A 25,267-nucleotide genomic window follows, 5' to 3' on the forward strand; every position below is an offset into this window, starting at 1 on the left:
GTTGATGAACCATAGCCAATGAGAATTCCCTTTTGGTTTTTGCTGTCAAGTTTGCTTCTTTTTTGTTCAGGCACTTGATAGTAGCATATGCTCCCAAACACCTAGAGATGATGCACCGAGGGTTTGACACCATTCCAAGCTTCATATGGTGTATGGTTCTTCAACGCCTTTGTTGGTAATCTATTCAGCAAATATACAGAGGAATTGACAGCCTCTGCCCAGAATTTGTTTGGCATCTTTTTATCAAACAATAGACACCTAGCCATCTCCATTACAGTTCTGTTCTCCCTCTCAGAGGCCCCATTCTGCTGTGGTGTGTATGGTGTTGTTAATTGATGTTATATGCCTGCAATGCTACAAAACTTAGCAAATTGAGTGGAAGTATATTAGGTGCCATTGTTAGATCTCAAGATTTTAATCTTCATGCCACTTTGATTCTCTACAAGGGCTTTGAATCTTTTGAAAACTGAAAAGACTTCACTTTTGAATTTCATAAAGTACACCCAACACATTCTCATATAATCATTAATAAAGAGAGTGAAGTATTTGTTACCACTCAATGATTCAGTTCTCATAGGGCCACACACATCTGTGTGAATGAGTTGAAACTACTCAATGGCTCTCTAGGATTGATTCCTCGGGAATGGCAATTTTGCTTGTTTGCCTTGTTGACAAGTCTCACATATTTGAGCCTCTTCAAAAATTTCAAGCATATTTTCAACCAGCTCACGCTTCTTTAAGTTTGCTAAACTCCTTTGGTTGAAGTGTCCAAACCTTCTATGCCACAAGTTTGAAACACCTTGAGTGATGCTAGCAAAAGCATGTTCAGCAGCTTGCTCCCAATCAATGGTAAAACTCTTGTTTTTCATCTCTACACAAATTAATTTTGCTCCAGAAGGATCAAAGATGGTGCATTTATCGTCTTTGAACTGCAGAGAATATTCCTTTCCAAGCATCTGACCTACACTCAATAGATTTTGGCAATGTCATGTACAAATAACACATCAGGGATGTATTTGACACCTGAATTTGTTTTGACCACTGCTATGCCTCTTCCTTTAACTTTCACATATTTTCCATTGCCAATCTTCACCTTGGAGCTATAGGTTTCATTAAGATTTTTGAACATTGTAGCATTGTGACACATGTGATGTGTGCATCCACTATCAATGAGCCATGTATTGCAAGTAGAATTGCTATGTAAAGATGAAGCAACAAAAAGTTCCTCCTCCTGAGATTCAACATCTGCTGTCTGTGCTTGTTGATTACTTTGAGGGCCCTTGTTCTTGAACTTGCACACTTTGGTGATGTGTCCAAGTTGCTTACAATTGCCACACATTGCATCAGGCCTCCACCAGCAGTACTTCTCTAGATGAGTATTCTTCTTGCAATGTGTGCAAGGTGGATATTTTGAACCTTCATTACTGTTGCTTCCTTCATTTTTGCCTTTGATCTTCTTATTGAAGCATTTTTTTTCCTTTGCTAGGCTACTGGTTTTGCACATGAAAGGCACCTTCAGTTTGTTTATCTTGTCTCAAGGCCCTCATTTGCTCTTGTGCCTAAAGAGCATTCATTAATTCTATAAGAGAAATGGTAGAGAGATCCTTAGACTCTTCAAAAGAGGAGATTTTAGTCTTAAACCTCTCTGGAAGTGTCACAAAAACCTTTTCAACAATCCTGTTATTAGGAAAATCTTCACCAAGCAACCTGATTTTGTTAACAATCAAGGAAATTCTATCAGAATATTTGGCAATGGATTCATCTTCTTGCATGCTTAGATACTCAAAGTCCCTTTTCAGGTTTAAGATTTGCATCTGTCTAGTTCAATCACTTCCCTGGTACTCAACTTTTAACCTGTCCCATGCTTCTTTAGCAGTTTGGCATGCCATGATCCTAGGGAAAACTGAATCTCCCACAGAATTTTGAATAAGTGTCTTGGCTTTGAACTTTTTGGTCTTTTCTTCAAAGTGGGCCTTGATTTGTGTCAAGGAAGGGTTTGGTGGTAGTGGAGCCACTGGCCTATCTTCAACTACAACCTCCCATAGATCAAATGCCTCCAAGTAAGATTGCATCTTCACTGACCAAATTTGATATTTTTCACCAGTGAAGACTTGTGGAGTTAACAAAGAAAGGTTGTTGGTTGCCATTTCTGGTTAAAAGGGTGAGGGTTTTTCTTTTTTAAGTGAACTCTTGGTTTTCTCTCAAAACTCACAGGTCCTATAAGACCAACTGAGGCTCTGATACCACTTGTAAGAGTAAAAGTGTTTAAACAACTGGAATTTCTAGTTTTAGCAGTAGGCAAGAAAGTTTGCAAGTTAAAAAGTTGAAAGATAGATAAAGCAACTGATCTGATTTTATTTCATTCAAAGTGCAGAATTTATACAAGAAAAAAATAACAAATAACTCCTACTTTTATGGTCTATTACAACTGAAATCATAATAAATGTAATCTAAAATCTAGCAAAAACCAGCAAATCTTCATGCTTGAGAGATTGTAGCAACAACCTTCAAAGACCAAGTCTTCAGTGATTGGAACCTGGAATGTCAACATCTGAACAGGTTGTATGTAACTCAACCTCAACTAGTTGTTACAAGAGATAGATTTGTTATAAAGATAAGGAAATGATAGTTTACAAATATACAAACACCATATACGATATAAATTATCACTTCCCCTCAATTTTAGCCCGGGAGGGATAGAATTGTTAATATGGTTCAAAGATCTTCATGTCTACCGCGGGAAAAAGGTTTGGTTAGAACATCTGCTATTTGATCTTTAGAAGATATATAATGAACCTTCGGTTGTTTGCTAGAAACTTTCTCCTTTACAAAGTGGAAATTAACTTCCACATGCTTCATGTGTGAATGGAATATCAGATTCACAATAAGATAGGTTGCTCCCACGTCAACACATCACAAAGTTGGGATTTGTTGAGGCAGAAGAGATATCTCATGCAGCAGTGTTTGAATCCATGTGAGCTCAGTGGTAGCTGCACCAATGGAGCAGTACTCAGCCTCGGTGAAAGACTTAGCTGTGGTTGGTTATTTCTTAAAGAGCCAAGAGATGAGGTTGCTACCTTAAAGATTGCATAGCCTGTGGTGGAGTGCTTGTCATCAAGATTAGAAGCCCATTCAACATCACTTTACTCATCGATATCTAGGTACCTTGAGGGAATGAGAAGCAATCCATGGTGTTGAGTACCCTTTAAGTAGCATAAAATACGCTTAATAGCTACCCAATGCTACATGATTGGGGAATGTAGAAACTGAGAAACTTTATTGACTGAAAATGCTATATTTGGACGAGTTATATTTAAATACTGTAAGGCTCCAACAATAGTTCAGGATTAAGTGCATGCATGTCACTATTAGCTTGGAGCTTTTCATGTAGTGTTGATAGAGTTAATATGCTCTTACATTCATGCATGTTAGTTTTATGGAGTAAATCATCAACATATCTTGATTGAGTAAGCAAGAGACCTGATTTGTTGTGATGAGCTTCAATGCCCAAAAAATAATCAATGGTCATAAGATCTCTTAATTGAAATTCACATTAAATAGAAGTAATCAGAACTTAGATGTAAGGAACATGACTTCTTGTGAGAATTATATAATCCACGTAGATTGAACAAAAGCCTGAATTCCACCCATAGTAAAATAAAATAAGGATGTGTCTGCAGGTGATGGTTTGAACCTATTTTTTTATGAGAGCATTTGATAGACATTTGTACCACTACCTTGAAGCCTAGTGGAGACCATACAAAGAACGACGCAATCTCCAGACGTGGTTACGATTATCTGGGTTAACAAGCCTTGTAGGTTGATTCATGTAGACTAAATCATTAAGTGCACCATGTTAAAAGGCATTGGAGACATCCAATTGCTGTATGTCCCATCCCTTAGTGACTGCATAAGACAAAATAATTCATATGATGGTTGGTTTGACCACTGGAGTAAAAGTCTCAAAGAAATCGATACTTTGTTGTTGATGACAATCTTTGGCAACTAATCAGGCCTTGTACTTCTTAATGGAACCATCAGGCTTGTGTTTGATCCGAAAAATCCATTTGCAACCAATTCGGTGCTTCTTGTTTGGGTACTAATTCCAATGTGCTTGTTTGAAGAAGGGCATTAATTTCATTTTGCATTGCATAAGCCAAACTTGGAATTTTATTGCTATAGAATAATAGGTGGGAACATCGAGGTTAATTGATGTTATGGCAAATGTCTTAGGTTTTAAATTTCCTGTTTGAAAACAAGTAACCATCAGATGAATCTTAGACAATGCAATAGACAGAGGTTAAAAGTTCGTGAGATCCATTATTAAATTGAGGCATAGTTGATTTGATTTGGAGAAGGAGGCTTAAGTTGGGATGTTGGACTTCAGGACACTAAGGACATGTTAGGAGCATTACTTTGAGAAATGTTAGGTGGGTTACTAGGCAACATATGGATAGGGTAGTAGGTATATGGGTGGATGGACATGAATCATGATGGACTGGGGAAGTTGATAGTGGTGGGGAACTAGCAGGTGGTGATGAAGCATGCATTGGAGATGAACATGGAACAAGTGGCAATGGAGAAGGATGGGCGTGTGAGCTAGTGAGCCAAACATGTGTCCTTATAGGTTTGCAGACCCAATAAACCAACAGTAGTGGATGGACAATTTGGTGGACTAGGTGTCGTAAATAAAGGAATAGGTAGAAGATGCACTAGGGAGGAATCACTAGACGTTAATGGAGCAGTAGTACCAACTGCATTAGCACTCTGAAATGGGAAAATCTGTTCATGAAAAACAACATGACGTGAGACAAAACTTTTTTAGTGGTAAGATTTAAACAATAATACCCTTTATGGACCTTACCAAACAAACTTAGTAGAATGAGAATCTAATTTATGATGAGTATATGGTTTTAACCAAGTGTAGTAGAGACTGCCAAAAATTCATACTTCATTATAACTTGGGGTGGTGTGAGATGGAATTTCAAAGGGGGATATTGATTTTGTTTATTTATTGTATAAACAATAGTCTCAAAAGCATAAGTTCAATATTGAAAAGCATGGTGAATTAAGGTATAGCCTGATTCAACAATATGCCTATGCTTTTGTTTAGCACAACCATTTTGTTATGGAGTGTGGGGGCAAGAAATCCTTGAGTAATGCCATTCTCACAAAGGTAATTAGTTAAAGCCTGGTGTTCTCCACCCCAATCTACTTGGAAACATTTGATTAGTAGATCAAAATATAGAAAAGTAATGAAGATATTAAGAACATCACATTTCTTTTTCATGAAATATATCCTGGTGTACTTGTTATGGTTTTCAAAGAAAATAACATAATAACGAAAATCATCCACAGGAGCAATAAGGGTAGGACCCACACATCAGAACAAATTAATTCAAGAGGTTTATTAACTAAAGAATAGGAATCAAAAAATGGCAACTTATGAGATTTACCGACATTACATGCATGACAAGGTGCAATTAAAGATTTATTTGTAACAAAAGAAAGATCATGACTAAACTAGACACGATGAACAACTCTATCATTAGCATGACCAAGGCATGCATGCTAGGTATTGAGTTCCATAACATTTTGCTTGAGGCCTGTTTTTGTCCAAATGTAGTGGTATGGTCTAGAGACCACCGCTACTCTAGGCTGTGTACAGAACCTGTCTCGTGGGAATATCCTTGATAAGAAAAAGATTAGGGAAAAGTTCAATTGACACATTATTTTGCTAAGTAAAAGAATGAACAGAAAGTAAATTGTGATGGATTTGTGGTGAACAAAGTATGTCATCAAGATCAAATGAACAATTATTGATAGACAAGCGAGATTTACCAATATGAGTGCTAGGGAGGGTATTACCGTTAACAACAAGAATTTCTTCAATGCCATGATAAGAAGTAGAGTTGGCAACATTCCCAATTTCATTTGTGAGATGATGGTTGGCCCCAGAGTCCATGGTCCAATGAGTAACCGAGGCATTTTCAGAGGAGGCTAGATATGAGATAGGACGGTTTTGGCCATTGTTTGCCGGTCAATTAGCTGCTCTTCAAGCTCCTATTACTGAGGATTCTGTCGTCAATGATATTCTCGATGGGCTAGGTAGTGACTACCGCCCCTTTGTTCGTGCCATTGAAGTGCGCAATGTTCCTATAGTCTAGATGACTTGTATGCTCTTCTATTGAGTGAGGAATCTCAACTCCAAATGGATGCTCTTTCTACCTCCTCTTCAATTCCACCTTCAGCACTTATGGCACGTAAAGTTCACCACTCTGGCAGTGGCAAATCGGAGGGACGTGGTCATGGTAAAATATCCTACTCAGGTCTTAATTCATCTTCTCCTACTCGAGTTTCCCCTACTATTAAATGTCATAATTGTCATGGCCAAGGCCACATTCCTGGCACGTTTCATATAGCTATCGATAGAATCAGTGCCACAGGAGAGACGCTTCAACTGCTTTCTCAATTGAAGGATTTGAGTGCTTGAGCCAGCGAAGTAAATAGATGCTAGCTTCATCCAAGCAGCCTTTGCAGTGGTGCTACCAACAACTTGCAAGAGAATAGTGTCAGAGACTGAAGAGAATATCCAGCTCAATACTACCTTGTCTTGCCAAAACCAGATGTGAAAGTTGGGGTTAGGTCTGTTGTCATCAGGAAATTGAGATGGAGGAGTCAGAGTTTTAGAAATATGGCGAGACAAGTTATAGCAATGCAATAAGGGTACTAGCTGAGCCTTCCATAACAAGTAATTTGAAGAGTTTAGTTTTATAGAAATGGACTGAGTGACGTTTGGAGGTGGTGATTGAAGGATAGACGAGCTGCTAGTAACCAAACTCTGGGAGGTCAACATTGAGAAGATACATGGTTCTGATACCATGTAACAGTTGTATCAATCATATATTTGCATTACTGTTAGACAGATTTAAATATATAGTGATAAGAGGTTGTATGTAACCCAACCTCCTGAATTTCCCTTGGAGCAATTTTTTTGTAAGTCTTTCGCAAATAAAAAACACTTAGATTATGAAATATTAGTTCATTCTGTAACGTGATTATACTTAAATGGATGATTTAAGCATAATTATATGGTATCTGCATATCATGGAGTTCTATCTTTTCTCTGAGCTAATACGGTTATTTTCTGGATTACAAGGCAGGATAAATATGTTAAAAAGTGATGAAAATGTGCCATGAAAATCAAATTTTCTGCAATTTTATAAACATATTTAGTGGCTTACTTAGAGGCTTTATATATCTCTCCATATAGTTTTTTAGCAAATAAAATTGAAGAAAAGTTCAGATAAGCACATGAACTTTTTGTCAAATTCCAAATAAGTTCATTTGTTGGCAAAAAATAAATTATAATAGTAAAATTTTAAGTTTTTTATCAATAAAGTATTAAGTTTTATATTTAACTATTAAAATTTTTTTAAAATAAAAAATTAAAAAGATTAAAATCGAACCCTACATGCTGTAATCAAATATGCAAGAGGAAACCAGCTTTTCAATCCCAGATGATCAGCGGATTACAAGATTTGCAGGGTCCAAACAAGCCTCAAATCTTAAATTCGATGCTTGTTTTGGTTCTTTAGGGATTTGTTCAGTTGGGTAACTTAGCAAGGGAAGTTCAAATCACCAGGAAGTGTGAAACAATGGCTTGTTTGGTTGCCATGATTGTTTAACATCCTAGGAAGTTGATGGGTTACCCTTCTTTTGTGGAGAAGGAAATTCCCTCGCCTAACTCAAGGAACTTCAACTTTCTTAGCATCAAATCCTTTACTTTCAACTTTAACCCTCTTGATTTTTTCTATAGTTGCATGGAAAAAATTTCATGATATTAGTTTGTATTCAATAAGCACTCATATAAAAAAAAAAAAAAAAATTAACCCAACTCAACTCAACTAAGCCTTTATCCCAAAAATTTAGGATCTGCTATATGGATTCGCTTTTTCCACTCTGAACGATTTTGGGTTAAATCCTCAGAAATGTGTAATACTTCTAAGTCATGTTGTACTACTCTCCTCCAAGTCAATTTAGGAAACCAGGAAATTTTATTATATTTTTTGATAATTTTTTTTATTATATTTATTTATTATTATGTTATAAAAAATTATATGTTGGTTATTATGTGATTAAGTGATTAGGCATTATTAAATTAAATATTTTAAAAATTACGCTTATAGTTGAAGTAAGAATATTTATGTCATTTTTATTATCACTTTTTATAATTAAATATTTTTATTTTAATTTAATATATTAATTAAACACATTTAAATAATATTTTTTTAAAAAATAACTTTTTTAAGGTAAACTTTTTAGAAAATAGGCTATTTTAAACCAAACAATTTCTCGGTCTTATCATTAGCCTTGAGATTTGAGAAGTTAGATCCACTTTTTTTACGGCGCACCTACCTCAACGACCACCATGGCCCTGCAAAAGAAGTTCCTAATTTTCTATTATTTTATATATGAATCTTTGAATTTATTTTTTCAGTCAATGAGATAAAGCTCCATTTTCTTCTTGTTACAACTCATGTCATTAGCCTTCTTTTTGATCACGTGTGTGTTCTTAAACAAAGAATTGGGTTGGGAATCATTAAGCCATGGCTATGCATTTCTCTTTGTTTCTAGTTTGTCAATGAGATTAAAAAATCTGGGAATATTTCTGGGTTGTTATTATTATTTTTGGGTTATTATTATTTTTGAGTTGGTCTTGTTGCGTCTGTGCTGTTATCTTGTTTATGTGTTATTATTTGTGTTTCTAGATTTTATATGTTTTTGTTTAAGGGAAGAGAATTCCTCTAGGGTTGGGTTGAATTTTTTTTATTTTTTATTAAAATAATAAATAATTTTTAATATATGAAAATGAAAGAAAATAATATTTTATGATTAAAATTTTTTTTATTGTGTCTGGATTTATTTTGATGAGCTTGTTTACACTTTCTCCAAATAAAATTGGTCCCAATGGAAATTAATAGGGTAGTTATGCCCAATCAAAACCCTCACCAAAAAAGTTTGGAAGTTATGGAAAGAAATAATAAATTTTTTTTTGAAAATAATAAAAAAATTTAAACTTTTAGAAAACTTGCAATTCCACTTGAACTAAAAAAATTATTAATTAAACTTTGAAATATCGAGAGTTACCCATATATTGTTAATAGTATAATCTAGAGCATATCATATTATATGTATCTTGTACATATTTTCATTAATAAAAGGCAGTTGTTCTTCTTTGTTTACATAATTTGTCTATGTGTAATAGAAAAGGTCCGTTGATATTTTATTAGAAATACAATTCTTAAGTTGTTACGAATATAAGTGACAGTTTTTCTAGTACAAAGTATCATAAATTGATTCACAATCGAGGATACTTCACAAAGGACATGACTTATCCAGAAAAATTGTTCTTCATGTTACTTACCAAAGTATTAGTATGAGATGCTAATAAGTTAGAGTGGTGAGTCTCATGCCACATAACAAACATGATAGACACTTATATGATAAGTAGGCCAAACCAGTGACGCTTATGACAGGTACATGGAGTTTACTCTTATCAATGCGTTGTCATAAAAATCATATTGGTGCATATAATCTCCTAACCTAAGATAACACAGTTATCTTGTTATCTTGTATATAGGTGGTTTGAGTTTGATACTGCTTTCATATTCATACTGGGTATGGATATACGAGTATGTGTTGGCTCCTACTGGTTATATATGAAAATAGGTGTTAGTCAAGATAGAATCCGTTACCCTAAGTAAATAGGGATGAAATCCTATGTTCATTTAATTGTTCTTGATGATTCAAGTTCCTCGCTAAGACAGATAGACTTAGTCAGAAAAGATTTTCTGACAAGAAAGTCTGATTAATAAAGAACTGAGATTAAAAGAGAACATGAGATTCATAGCAAATAGAGTTTGACATTAACCATGACTCCAGCTAGAGTTGGGATTTTATAACAGAAAGATTTTAGTGCATATTAACGTATGATTAAAGGTTCATATTTAAGGTATTCCTTATTACTAATTGGGTGGCTATGACATGCTATGCTAGGTGTCAACCATGGTATATGAGATGCCTAAAATGATTTAGGGAAATTGTTTACGGTAAGAAATAGTTCTAATGATATTAAGAGTTAATATCATTTTTCATTGCCAATTAATAATGAGCCTAGTAAGTCACACACCTACACAAGTTAATCAACAAGTAAATTATGATTTAATTGATTAATTAAAGAGCTTAATTAATTAATTAAATATGTTTGATTTGCAATAAAATTGCAAAGTCCCTAGTATGACTTGAAATCAAATCTAGGTTGTTGGATGTATAATATAAATAAAATGATGAAATTAATTAATGGAGATTAATTAATTAATTAATTTATATTTGATATAAATTAATTTAAGGGAGAAGTTACAATTTTGGATTGAGAACTCAAAATTACATATAAGGGCAAAATGGTCATTTTACATGTTGACACATGACACCATGAGATGGTGACATGTATCACTCACATATGCATGCCACTTGTCTTCCCATGATGGAAGACTACTTTTTGATGATTTAATTAAAGGTTGACACTTGTCTTGATGAGATTAAGACAAGTATAAAACAAGATTAAATTATAAGCTGACATGTGGCAAGACATTTAAATAATTTTGTCGTATGCTATTTAAGTGACAAGAAGAAGTAAAATTAATTGAATTTAATTTTTCCTTCTTCTTCCTCAAATGGACGGCAACTTGGTTCCCTCTCTCTCTCTTCTTCATTTCTCCATTAATTCTAGAAGGAAAGCTTGACTTCTTCTTAAATTAAATTGCTAGAAAAGGTTTCTAGTTCCTATATATCCATTCAACCTTCACCAAAGCAAAAACCCCTAAAGTTCAAGCGGTTGGAAAGCTATCAAAGGAACATTTGGGAGCTGCCATTAGTGTACCTTGGTGAGCTTGTGGTGGACAAGCTAGAAGGCTACATTTGGAGCTCTTGAAGTGTCACACCCCGGCTTAGGGGGCCCCAGCTCAAGCCCCTCTATGGGTGGCCTTCTTTCTTTTCCCTTCCCCCTTAGAGGGACTGCTAGAATTAAATTACCAATTGAGCTCTCAATTGGTGAGAGGCAAAAAAAACGAGTGATATAGGGTTTCGAATCTCTGTAAGCGAAGGTTATTTATTTAATTCAGCACAAGAAGAGTCAGAGTCGCAGTCTAAGGGATTAGGAAGTTTGATTTTGCGCCTTAGAGGTTAGAAATCAATTATCCCTCTTTTAGCTAGGGTTTAATGAGATTAAATGCTAAATATCAATCTTTAATGGCAAATGAACCTCTAATGTATGCTAAAAGTATGTTTTGGCATACCCATGGGTATTAGAAGTTGGCTAGGTGCATAATTAATTTGGTATGCTAGTATGTAACCCTAGATAAATTTTTGAATTTCAATCTTCTAGGGCCCTAAATCATGCTTCCCATGCCTTCAATTGGTATCAGAGCCACTATATTTGTCATTAAGATTGATTTTGGGACTCAATTGTGTGATTGGATAAGGTTTGGGTGCAATTGAACTTGATTTGGATTGAAAAACCCTTGAAAAAACCTCACTGCCGTAATAAACACGGCCTGGGCATGTCCCAGGCCAGGGGCTGTGTTTCTGGGCATGCTGACATAGCGCGAGTGTGTTGTGTGACGCGGCCCATGCTTTCACGTGCCTAGGGGGGTGTCACACGACACGGCCCATGTTATTTCGCGCCCCAGGCCATGTGATAAGCGCTTCAGGCCGTGTAACTAGGTTTCAGGTCGTGTTTTCATGTAAAGGGCGTGTTTTTCTTTAACAAGGGCATGATTTGGCTATTTTTGGGCCTTTTATGCAATTGTTGTATAATTTGGGACCCAAAATTAAGCCTAGACCTAATTAAATGGTTTAATTAGGATTTTCAATCATACAAATAATTTTTGAAAATAATTTTCATAAAATTAATTTGGAAAGTTCCTAAATTTAAAAATTAATTTGAATAAGATTCAAATTTAGTCCTAATTGAGTATATGATGTTCAATTTAATTTTACATGTATATTTATATTTAATTGTTAAATGTCAATATGCATGATGGATGATCATGGACAATAAAAAACTAATGTGATTGAATTTATTTCTTTTATTTTTTTTGGGATGTAATAATAATTAATTTTATTTTGGTGGCATGGATCATAAATGTTAGGTTATTTTAGGATGTATTTTCATTTAGTTAAGGACTTTAAAGTCCAAATTCTTGTAAATTCACCTTGGTATGCCAAGGGTTACAATGTAATTGGATTGCAAGAAGAGCAAGGAGGTCAAGAGCATTGGTGGAACCAGTGGGAGGAGATCAAGGTCAAGATGTTGATTATGTACTCCTTTAGCAACTCTTGTAATATGAATGAATGAAATACACCTAGGAATGCCCTAATTTAATTCTTGGTGGCTTAGAATTGAATCCCTTAGAAAGTCCATGATCATGCCATTTTATATGATTATCCATGTATGTATGAGATGTGCGTGGTTGAATGCAAATATGTGACATATGCATGCCAAATTGGATAATGTGCAAAGTGAGACCATAATAGTAATTAAGTCAACCATAATAGTAATTAAACCGACCACAAAATCTTCCAATTAAATGATTAAGTTGATAATGGTATAATTATAGTAATTATATCATGACCCTCCATTGAGGCAATTACTTTAACGAATTTTAAGCACTTGTATTATTGGCTATGGAAACATGGGAATAATGCATTTGTCTTAAGAGATTTTCTTACGAGTAATTGTTAAGCATGAAATGTTATAAGTATGTGAATGCTTGGTGACCAATAATGGATTTGCCTAAAGTCATTAAAGTCAATTTGCATGCTTACTGGCTTAATGGGATCAACTTAACCAATGCAAAATAAACCAATAATGGATGTGCCTAAGGTTTTGAGCATTAGAGATCAAATAAATGATTGAGCCTCACATAAGATGTGATGGGCAAGGAGTTGCTCACTTATAGTTTTGTTGTGATTCCAATAATGGATGTGCCTGAGGTTGATCAATAAGACTATAAGAATTCAATTACCCATTAGAAATCCATCCAACTAAGATTTCTGTTTCCTACTTTGGAAGTATAGGATTCGCCAAGTTAGTGGGAGGACCAATTTGATTAAAAGACTATAATCATTTTGGTTAATTACTTGATACATTTACTAATTGATCTTGTTATTTTCTACAGTTTATATTCTGATAATAATGAGCACACAACAACTACCACCATCTAATATCCTTGCGGGCATACTTGATCATAATAGGTTGATAGGACCTAATCTTTTCGATTGGCTCAGAAATCTAAAGCTTGTCCTGAACCTAGAACGTATAGGATATATTCTAGATTTAAAAATTCCAGGTCTCTTACCTCCAGGGGCCACTCCAGAGGAATTAGAAACTTTGGACAAGTGGAAGGAGCATGATATGAGAGCCAGGTGTTATATGCTAGCTTCTATGACTAATGAGTTATAGAAACAGTATGAAAACATGCAAAGTGCAAATGAGATCCTTCTTCACCTACAAGAGTTGTATGGTGAATATAGTAGGAATGTTAAGTATGAGATATCTAGACAGTTATTCCAAATGAGGATGTCAGAGGGACAGAATGTAGGAGATCATGTCCACAAGATGATTTGGCTTATAGAGCAGCTGGAACATCTTGATTTTCACATGGATTTCTAACTGCAAACGGATTTGATCTTTTAGTCCCTACCAGAGTCTTTTGGGAATTTTGTTACAAATTTCCATATGACTAAACAAGAATGCACTCTGGCTGACTTGCTTAACATGTTAGTTATTACTTAGAAAAATATGCCGAGCAATAAAGGAAAAGAGGTAGCTTTGGTTGCATATACTTCTTTAGTTGGAAAGTCCAAGAATAAAAAGGTCAACAAGAAAAAGAAACCTTAAGTTTCTGGTCCTTCCAAGAAAATAGCCAAACAGAAGGGCAAGACCAAAGCTGGGCAAGGCAAGGGAAAGTGTATCCACTGTCAGAAGGATGGGCACTGGAAAAGGAACTGCCTAGAGTATCTAGCGTCTCTGAAGGACAAGAAAGATAAACCTTCAAAAGGTATGTCTATATCTTGTTATTTAGATTCTGCTGATGCTCTTAGTTCATCTACAGCTTGGGTTTTAGATACTGGTGCAAGTTCTCAAATTTCTTTTGATATGCAAGAACTAGCAAGCAGTAGCAGCTTGCGGGCATGGGATGTTAGACTACGGATTGACAATGGCTCAACTGTTGAAGCATTAGCCATAGGGTCTAAATCTTTATACTTGTATGGACATGTTTTGTATTTAGATCATGTTTTGTAGTTACTTGAAGCGTTTAAGAACGTCATTTCTATATCTAGTTTGACTAGAAATGATTATGAATTGTAGTTCACAAATGATATTTGCAATATTTATTTTGAAAATAAATTTGTTGCCTCAGGTTATATGCATGATGGACTTTATTATTTGGATAATAATAATAAATACAATTCCAATGCAAGTAATCTAAATGAATTTAATGCCATAATGAAAATTAACTCTAATCCAAAATATCTTTGGCACTTAAGATTAGGTCATATTGCAGAAGATAGGATTACAAAGCTGGAGAAAATGGAGATTTTATTTTCATTGGGTTCAGAACCTACTCCAACTTGTGAATCCTATCTTCAAGGCAAAATGACTAGATCACCTTTTGTTGGACAAGGGTTAAGAGCTGAAATATTTTGGAACTAATACATAGTGATGTATGTGGTCCATTTAAGGAAATGACTAAATGCGGTTTTCATTACTTTATTACCTTTACTGATGATAAATCAAGGTATGGATATTTTTATTTGATGAAATACAAACATAAATCCTTTGAAAAGTTCAAAGAATTTAAATCTGAAGTAGACAATCAAATGGGAAAAAGTATTAAAACTCTTCGATCAGATCATATAGGTAAATACATAAGTACTGAATTTGATGAATACTTGAAAGAGCATGGCATTATTTCCCAGTTGACTCCTCCAGGAACGCCACAATTGAATGGTGTATCTGAAAGGAGAAACCGTACCCTATTGGATATGGTACGTAGCATGATGAGCTATACAGATATGCCAATCTCCTTTTGGGGATTTGCATTAGAATTAGCTTTGCATATTCTGAATAGGATTCCGTCAAAATCAGTCTCTTCCGCACCTTATGAGATATGACATGGAAGAAAACTAAGTCTTAAGCATGTTAAGATTTGGGGTTGTCCAGCTTACAATAAAAAGCTGAAAACTGATAAATTTGAAACCAAATCAGAAAAAGGTCGATTTGTTGGATATCCAAAAGAAAGTTTTGGATATTATTTTTATTTACCAACATCACAAAAGATTGTGATAAGTAGAGATGCCATATTTCTTGAATAACAGTTTATTCAAGAAGGTGGCAAAGGAAGGCAAATAACAGATCAAATGGATATAGATCCATCCAGTCAGCCTAAGCCTACTAAAGATACATCTATAATAATTTCTCGCAAAACAACCAGAATATCTCACCCACAAGAGAGATATGGTTTTCTTCATGAAGATGAACAAGAGTTGTTCGCTCATAAAGAAATAGATCATGGAAATGATCCTTTAACTTATGAAGACGCTATATCAGATATTGACTCTTCTAAATGGATCAAAGCTATGAAAACCGAAATGGATTCTATGTATAAGAACCAAGTTTGGGATCTTGTAGACCCACCTGAAGGTGTTGTACTATAGATAATAAATGAATTTTCAAGAAGAAAATTAGTTTTGATGGAAAGGTAGAGACCTATAGAGTTAGGCTAGTAGCGAAGGGGTTTTGCTAAAGGTAAGGAATCGATTATGAGGAGACTTTCTCACCTGTAGCCATGCTTAAGTCCATTAGGATTTTATTAGCAATAGCTGCATACCATGATTATGAAATTTGGCAAATGGATGTCAAAACAACTTTTTTTAATAGAAATATTAAGGAAAACATTTTTATGGAACAACCTAGGGGTTTTGAATCCCAAGATCATTCCAAAGTATGCAAGCTAAAACGATCAATTTATGGGTTAAAACAAGCTTCGAGGAGTTGGAACATCCGTTCTGATGAAGTTATTAAATCTTTTGATTTTATTAAAAATGAGGATGAGCCATGTGTTTATAAGAAGATTAGTAGGAGCGCCATCACTTTTCTTGTCTTATATGTAGATGACATATTATTAATATGCAATGATATAAGCATGCTTACAACTATGAAGGTATGGTTATCAAATATATTCTCCATAAAAGACTTAGGGGAAGCAACCTATATTCTTGGAATTCGTATCTATAGAGATAGAGCGAAAAGAATAATTGGTTTATCCAAAAGTCTATACTTGGAAAAGGTGTTAAAAAGGTTTAACATGCTTGATTCCAAGAGAGGATTGTTACCAGGAAGGCATGGTATCCATCTTTCTAAGGACATGTCTCCTAAGACACCTGAAGAAAGAGAGAAAATGGCTAGGATTCCATATGCTTTGGCTATTAGAAGTTTAATGTATGCAATATTGTGTACTAGACCGGATATCGCATATGCTGTTAGTTTGACTAGTAGGTTTTAATCCAATTCAGATTTAGAACACTGGATAGCTGTCAAGAATATCCTTAAGTATTTAAAAATAACTAAGGATTTATTCTTGATTTATGGAGGTGGCGACCTATAATTGGATGGTTATACAGATTCTGATTTTCAATCAAATATTGATGATAGAAAGTCTATCTCTGGTTTTGTGTTCATTTGTAATGGAGGTGCAGTTAATTGGAAGAGTTCCAAATAGAGTACAACTGTCGACTCCACTACAGAGGTCGAGTATATTGCTGCATCAGATGCTGCAAAGGAGGCTGTTTGGATAAAAAAGTTTGTGACTGAACTTGAAGTAGTTCCTTCCATTGAGTCAGTAGTTCCTCTCTACTGTGACAACAATAGAGCGGTCATTCAGGCTAAGGAATCCCAGTCGCACCAAAAATCTAAGCACATAGAAAAGTGCTATCACACTATTAGAGAGATAGTTGGGCTAGGCGATGTAGCCATGCAGAAAATAGCATCAGCTGAAAATCCAGCTGATTCATTCACAAAGGCTATGTCACAAAATTAGTTAGACCTACATCTTGAGAAGATGGGTCTTAGATACTGTGATGAATGACTGTAGTGCAAGTGGGAGATTATTAGTAGTATGCTCTAGAACATATCATATTGTATTTATCTTGTACATATTTTCATTAATAAAAGGCAGTTGTTCTTCTGTTTATATAATTTGTTTATGTGTAATAGAAAAAGTCCATTGATATTTTGTTAGAAATACTATTCTTAAGTTGTTAGGAATATGAGTGACAGTTTTTCTAGAACAAAGTATCATAAATTAGTTCACAATCGAGGATACTTCACAAAGGATATGACTTATCCAGAAAGATTGTTATTCATGTTACTTACCAAAGTATTAGTATGAGATGCTAATAAGTTGGAGTGGTGAGTCTCATGCCACATAACAAATATTATAGGCACTTATATGATAAGTAGGCCAAACTAGTGATGTTTATGACAATCACATGGAGTTTACTCTTGTGAATGCATTGTAATAAAAATTATATCGATGCATATAATCCCTTGACCTGAGATAACACAGTTATTTTGTATACAGGTGGTTTGAGTTTGATACTACTTTCATATTCGTACTGTGTATGGATATAAGGGTATGTGTTGGCTCTTACTGGTTATATATGAAAATAGGTGTTAGTCAAGATGGGATCCGTTAACCTAAGTAAATAGGGATGAAATCCTTTGTCCATTTAATTATTTTTGATGATTCAAGTTCCTTGCCAAAATAAATAGACTTAGTCAGAAAGGATTTTCTGACAAGAAATTCTGATTAATAAAGAACTGGAATTAAAAGAGAACATGAAATTAATAGCAAATGGAGTTTGACATTAATCATGACTCCAGCTAGAATTGAGATTTTATAACGGAGAGATTTTAGTGCATGTTAACATATGATTAATGGTTAATGTTTAAGGTATTCCTTATTACTAATTGGGTGGCCATGACATGCTATGCTAGGTATAAACTATGGTCTATGAGATACCTAAAATGATTTAGGAAAATTGTTTACGGTAAGAAATAGTTCTAATGATATTAAGAGTTAATATCATTTCTCATTGCCAATTAATAATGAGTCTAGTAAGTCACACATCTACACAAGTTAATCACCAAGTAAATTATGATTTAATTGATTAATTAAAGAGTTTAATTAATTAAATAGGTTTGGTTTGCAATGAGATTACAAAGTCCCTAGCATGACTTGAAATTAAATCTAGGTTGTTGAATGTATAATATAAATAAAATAGTGAAATTAATTAATGGAGATTGATTAATTAATTAATTTATATTTGATATAAATTAATTTAAGGGAGAAGTTACAATTTTGGGTTGAGAACTCAAAATTACATGTAAGGGCAAAATGATCATTTTACATATTGACACATGGCATCATGAGATGGTGACATGTATCACTCACATATGCGTGCCACTTGTCTTCCAATGATGAAAGACTACTTTTTGATTATTTAATTAAAGCTTGACATTTGTCTTGATGAGATTAAGACGAGTATAAAGCAAGATTAAATTATAAGCTGACATGTGGTAAGACATTTAAATGATTTTGTATTATGCTATTTAAGTGACAGGAAGAAGTAAAATTAATTGAATTTAATTTTTCCTTCTTCTTCCTCCAATGGACGGCAACTTGGTTCCCTCTCTCTCTCTTCTTCATTTCTCCATTAATTCTAGAAGGAAAGCTTGACTTCTTCTTAAAATAAATTGCTAGAAAAGTTTTCTAGTTCCTATATATCCATTCAACTTTCACCAAAGTAAAAACCCGTAAAGTTCAAGTGGTTGGCAAGCTATCAAATGAACTTTTGGGGGCTGCCATTTGTGTACCTTGGTGAGTTTGTGGTGACAAGCTAGAAGGGCTACATTTGGAGCTCTTGGAGACTATCAAAGAGATTAGGAAGTTTGATTCTGTGCCTTGGAGGTTAGAAATCAATTATCCCTCTTTTAGCTAGGGTTTAATGAGATTAAATGCTAAAAGTCAATCTTTAATGGCAAATGAACCTTTAATGTATGCTAAAAGTATGTTTTAGCATACCCATAGGCATTAGAAGTTGGCTAGGTGCATAATTAATTTGGTATGCTAGCATGTAACCCTAGATGAATTTTTGAATTCCAATCTTCTAAGGCCCTAAATCATGTTTCCCATGCTTTCAGATACACCCACCATGAGGTTGTTCCATTATTCAGATAGCTAAGAGAGATTATTAGGTGCACTTGGTGTACATGTACCTTATCTATATAAATATGGATCCCACTTTTCTATAAATATGAAAAAATATTTTATTGTATCTAGGGAAGTATTATTTTTTAGTGCTCTTAATTTATCCAATGATTAGTGACAGTGTAACCATCATGTTGGTTTTTTCTTATCCGCCATATCAATGTTAGTTTAGAGTTTGCAATTTTTTTTAGTTTAGAATAGAATTGTAAATTTTTTGAAATTTCAGATTTTTTTTTTAATTTTTTTTTTATTTATGAGACCTTTTTTATTTATAAAAAATATAATTTCATTTTAAAAAAAAAAATATTATGAAAACAATTCTGTAACTTTAAGAGTCAGTTAAATTTTCATAACTAATAATATTAAAAATTTAATTTTTATGTCAATATTATAAATTTTTTTGTATTTATCAATCACTCAATAATTAAGTAGCTTCACCTCCTAACAGACCATTGCCAATCCAAATTTTAGTCAATGGCAGAGGACAATTCTTTGGCTTCTCAACTGATACAAAACCAACTAAAAGATTCAAGATATAGTTCTGATATGACTTGTATTACTCCCACTTCTATGCTGAAATATCGCAGCAGGATCTCTAGTTGTAACATGGGACGATGATTCGTTTGACATGCCGGAAGAAAACTGAGGAACTTGACTTTCATTTTCATTTTCTGCACATTCTTGAAGGACATGAGAGAAGATTGATAAGCAAGAAAGTTCAAACATGAAGTTCCTTTGCATATTTGCTGATTCAAGTTTCACAAAGACATCAAACTCACCAGTTCCTGAAGATCACCCTGCACAAATTAACTAACCATTATACTTTTGCGCAGAATAATTATCTGATCCAACACAGGAGAGGATGTATACCTGAATCATCTTCAATAATGAGTTCTTAAATAGAAATTTAAATGAATTTAGACAAAACCTTGCGTCCAACTAATTAAGACTAAGAAGCAAGAACACATTTGCCATTCAGTTATATCAAGGCATATATCTACCCATTGTGCTTTCCCCCTTTGCTTGAGCCATTATTTTCAAATGTCCATGTAGCACCTTCAACCATATATGAACCTACCATTCTTAAAAATACCGTGATATTTGTATATGAATGTGTGTATATGTAAAGCATGTGTTAGATTCATATACACATAGTGAAAGGATATAGTATACATTGTTATTAAACTCGGCCCGGCCCGTCTTGATAGATTAACTCAGTAAATTGTTGACTCAGACATAAAATCAAATATAAAATTGAGCCAATTTTCTCATAAAATTGAGCCAATTTTCTTTTTAAGCCAAATAAAAAGTTAAAAAAAAATCGGATGCCCCGATGGTTGAATCGATGACACATTGACCCATTGATTTAAAATCTTCTAATTTGAAAATTTTTAAAAATATCAATTATATTGATATTTTAATATTTGAAAATTTAAATTTATATTTAGTAAATAAATAAGATATTACTTAGTTATAATTCTTTTATTTATAGTAATAGAAGAAATTTGTTAAAATATTATGTTATTTTTTTTAGTTTAATACATAATTAATATTTTTAAAATATTAAGAAGATAATTATTCAATTTAACAATATTTTTAATATTTTTATTTCATATATTAACTATAAAGGTTCAAAATAAAAATAATTAAAATTTAAATATTTTTAATATTTTCATATAAATTTTAATAATATTATTAAGATGTATATAAATATAATTTAATAAATGTTTAAATATTGATTTTAAAAATAAAATTTAGTTGATTAAATTATTTAATTATAATAAATGTAATATTTAATTAATATATATTTACTTAATTTTTTAATCATCCACTTATTGAATCATTGCCTCACTAGTTGAATTAACGACCCATTAACTCAATCTTTTAGTTGAGTCAATTTCTTAGCCAGATAATAACTATGATATTATGCTTATTCTCCATCCCAATACTCCAAACTAAAAAAAAAAAAAAAAAAAAAAAAAATGAACAGTTTGATTAACCTAACTTAGTCGGTTATTCTAAATGTAGAAGATTATATAATACTCTTAATATATGTAAAAGTAATTCTTTTCTTAAAAAAAAAAAGATTTTTCTTATAATATAAAAAATAAATCTCACGTGATTATGAGAGATAGTGTAATCTCTCCTTAAATACTTCTTTTGAGCTTTTTGGCTTTGCCTTTTGACAATAAAATATTCTTGAAAAAATTTTGAATATTCTCTTGCGGTTGGAAAAATATTTAGAGCATTTAAATTATACTAGGTGGTTTTTAAATAATTTAAAATAAATGTTAAAATAAAATAAATTCTAAAAATATTTCAAATAAATTCTGAAAATTTTATATACTAAAATATTATAAAAGGAAAAATAAATAAATTAGATCTTTTTAAAAAAATAAAAAAAATATATTTTTTATATAATTTTTATATCTTAAATTTATGATAGATCGAGTTTAGAAATTTTTTTTATTATAAATTATGTCATTAATATATATTATGTATTAAATCCATGATTGATCATATCTGGATAATAATTTTTTTAAATAGGAAAAACTAATTTGTTAAGTAAAATTGGACCAATATGAAATAATCTCTCATGGTCTCTAACTAATCAAATCAGATGAGGGTACCACTGAGCGTGATAGTCTAATGATTAACTTGGTAAAATGGTCTTATCTCACTCTGGTTCGACTCTCTATATCAGCGTGATGATTAAATATTATCTCTACTTAAGAGTGCAATGGGAGGAGGAGGCGGATTGTCTAATGGTTCATCTTATTAAGTATTACCTTAGGTTCGATAATATGTCCATTCCTATAAAATTAAGTTAAATTGGAGATATCAATCGATGATTTCAGATTTTGGGTATAAGGAAGTTATGACCGTGTGAAAAGTCTTATTTTTTTCATTGAATATATATATATATATATATATATATATTTATATATATATATATATATTTATATATATATATATCAGATGAGGGCATTTAGACCAAGTCAAAGCTATATTTCTCCTGCTGTGACTCCATTTTCCTTCCAGTAATAGTTTGCCAGCCTGTCAATCATAGGGACATTATGGTAACTTGATAAAATTAAGTCATTCCACATGGCATCATTAGAAACTTACTAATCTTAACACATAGAATAATAATAATAATTTAAAAAAAAATTAACACCCCAAGAAAAAAATGTGTAATCTTGGGCTCATAATGTCCGAGGATCATCTTTTCCATTCTTTGGCTCTTCTCTTCTTCTCTCTGCTTTCGGTTTCCTTCCTTCCTTCCTTGTTTTCCTCTTTGCTCCTTCTTTTGCGTTGTAGATGTGATCTTTATTTTATTCTATTGTTGTTCATCTCTAACATTGTTTAGAGCTAATCTGAATATCAAGTCGTCCATTTTAGTAAAGGTTTCGATAAAGAAAGGCACAAATGCGGCTTCCCCTGCCCGCTTTTTCTCCGGCAAGAGAAGCGTTGTCCCTAGCCACATAATCAGAAACTCCGACGGTGATAGTTCCATCTCAAGTATGAACGGAAGTAGCGCTCAAGATTATTTTTTCTTCAATTTTGACTCCGCTTCTTCTGCCTTTAATGACCTCTCTCCTTCCCCGCTTGGAAAGTCGACATGGTCTTCTCAGGTCAACCTAGACTTTGAAGATTATAAAGATAAAGATTACTATAATAATGATCAATATAAAACTCCTAACTTGCTCATGGGATCGTTGGTACTTGAAGAGGGTCATATATACTCGTTGGCCGCTTTTGGTGATCTTTTGTATACGGCTTCTGATTGCAAGAAAGTTCGGGTATGGAAGAACCATAACGAGTTTTCTTGGTTTAAAACGAGTAGTGGGTTGGTTAAGGCAATCGTGATATCCGAAGATGGAGTATTTACAGGGCATCAAGATGGGAAAATAAGGGTTTGGAAATTATCGTCCAAGAATCCAGGCGCTCACAAGCGAGTTGGGACTCTGCCAAAATTTAAAGATTACATTAAGTACTCAATAAAACCCAGTAATTACGTCGAAATTAGACCCAAAAGACATGGTTTGGCTCAAGCATTTTGATGCCATTTCATGTCTTAGCTTAAGCGAAGATAAGACGCTTCTTTACTCTGCTTCATGGGACAAGACTTTCAAAGTATGGAGAATTTCAGACTCGAAATGCCTCGAATCAGTCGCTACTCATGACGATGCAGTGAGCTCTATCGCGGCCGGATTTGATGGTTTGATTTTTACAGGCTCAGCAGATGGAAGTATATGATAGAACAAAAATAAATGTAGAAGAATAAAAAACATTTTTATTGAATAGAAAGAAACTTTTCGTACGACTCAATTGACACAAAGACTATTAATTGTATTATTTATATAGCAAAAGTCTAACTAAATAAAATAAAATTCTATATAAATTGAAATGCAACAACCTTAAAATATATTATCCCTAAAATCTTGAAAGATATTATGAAAACTAAATCAAATTATGTTCTCACGTTTTCTCCCTTAATTAAAACATGGATTTAAAACAATTTATTTTTTTTTTGAATGGAGCACTTTTCTTCATCTGGTAATTTGAGTCTTGAATCACTTTTCTCCAGTGATAAATTTGTGTGTTAGAGCACTTCTCTCCAATTGACAATTTTGGTGTACTTTTCACTATTTATTGATGCACATTTCACCAACCTTTGCTTCTGATTTTCTTGGAGCACTTCTCTCCAAACATCAAAAAAGAGATTCTTCCTCTTGTGCTAAATTTGCTTCTTCATTTTTAAACCTGCAATCTTTTAACAAATGCCCATAAGATCATTGAGGCTCTGATACCACTGTTAGAACAAAAAAAAATGTAGAAGAATAAAGAACATTTTTATTGAATAAAAAGAAAATTTCCGTACAACTCTATTGACATAAAGACTATTAATTGTGCTATTTATATAGCAAAAGTCTAACTAAATAAAATAAAATCTCATGTAAATCTCAACACTTAGTAAAGATTATATCATTATTTTAAAAATTGAAATGCAACAACCTTAAACCTATTATCCCTAAAATCTTGAAGGATATTATGAAGACTAAATAAGTCCTGCTTGAATTAGGTTCTAACCGTATCATGGTTTGGAGAAGAGAATTATTAGGGAAAGAGACAAAGCACTTCTTTTCTCAAACATTATTAAAACAAGAATGTGCAATTACTACGCTAGCAGTTAACCCTGAAGCCGCAATTATCTACAGTGGCTCATCAGATGGGCTCGTTAACTTCTGGGAGCAGGAAAAACACCTCTCCCATGGCAATGTTTTAAGAGGCCATAGATTGGCAGTTCTCTGTTTAGTCACAGCCAAGAGCCTTGTTTTTAGTGGGTCAGCAGATATGGGAATATGCGTATGGAAAAGACTGGGAAGTGATCATATGTGTTTGTCATTGTTAAATGGGCATACAGGGCCTGTTAAGTGTTTGGCAGCTAAGAAGGATCAGAAATCCATTTCCAACGAGACTCTATGGATTTTGTACAGTGGAAGTCTTCATAAATCCGTGAAGATGTGGAGAGTGTCGGAGAACGCTCCACCAGTGGCTTGGAATGGGTGTGTTAATTCCATGCCAATCACACTGCCACCAGCTTGAAGCTCATCGTAGCAGAATGGACGATATAAGGTATTAGAGACAAAAGGTTCTCTTCCTATACATGTAAATGTGGTATATGGTTTAGAGCAATTACTCGGTGCCTGCACTATTTTATTTACTATAAGTTGCATAATTTTATGGCAGAGAATGGATAGAGTGGTTCATGCTTAGTTTGTTTAATCAATTGTTTAACCAAACATAATCTCCATAAATTTGAAGCTTAGCGCAATGCACACCAACATAATCTATGTATCAAGATT

General features: G+C 33.4%; 1 pseudogene; it reads left to right on the forward strand.

Moving 5' to 3' along the window:
- Positions 1-7,489: 7,489 nt before the first annotated feature.
- On the forward strand, positions 7,490-25,007 carry LOC110663241 (protein JINGUBANG-like; annotated as a pseudogene).
- Positions 25,008-25,267: the final 260 nt, after the last annotated feature.

Source organism: Hevea brasiliensis, chromosome 7 (assembly GCF_030052815.1).
Source record: "Hevea brasiliensis isolate MT/VB/25A 57/8 chromosome 7, ASM3005281v1, whole genome shotgun sequence".
In the NCBI taxonomy this organism is placed as follows: Eukaryota; Viridiplantae; Streptophyta; class Magnoliopsida; order Malpighiales; family Euphorbiaceae; genus Hevea; species Hevea brasiliensis.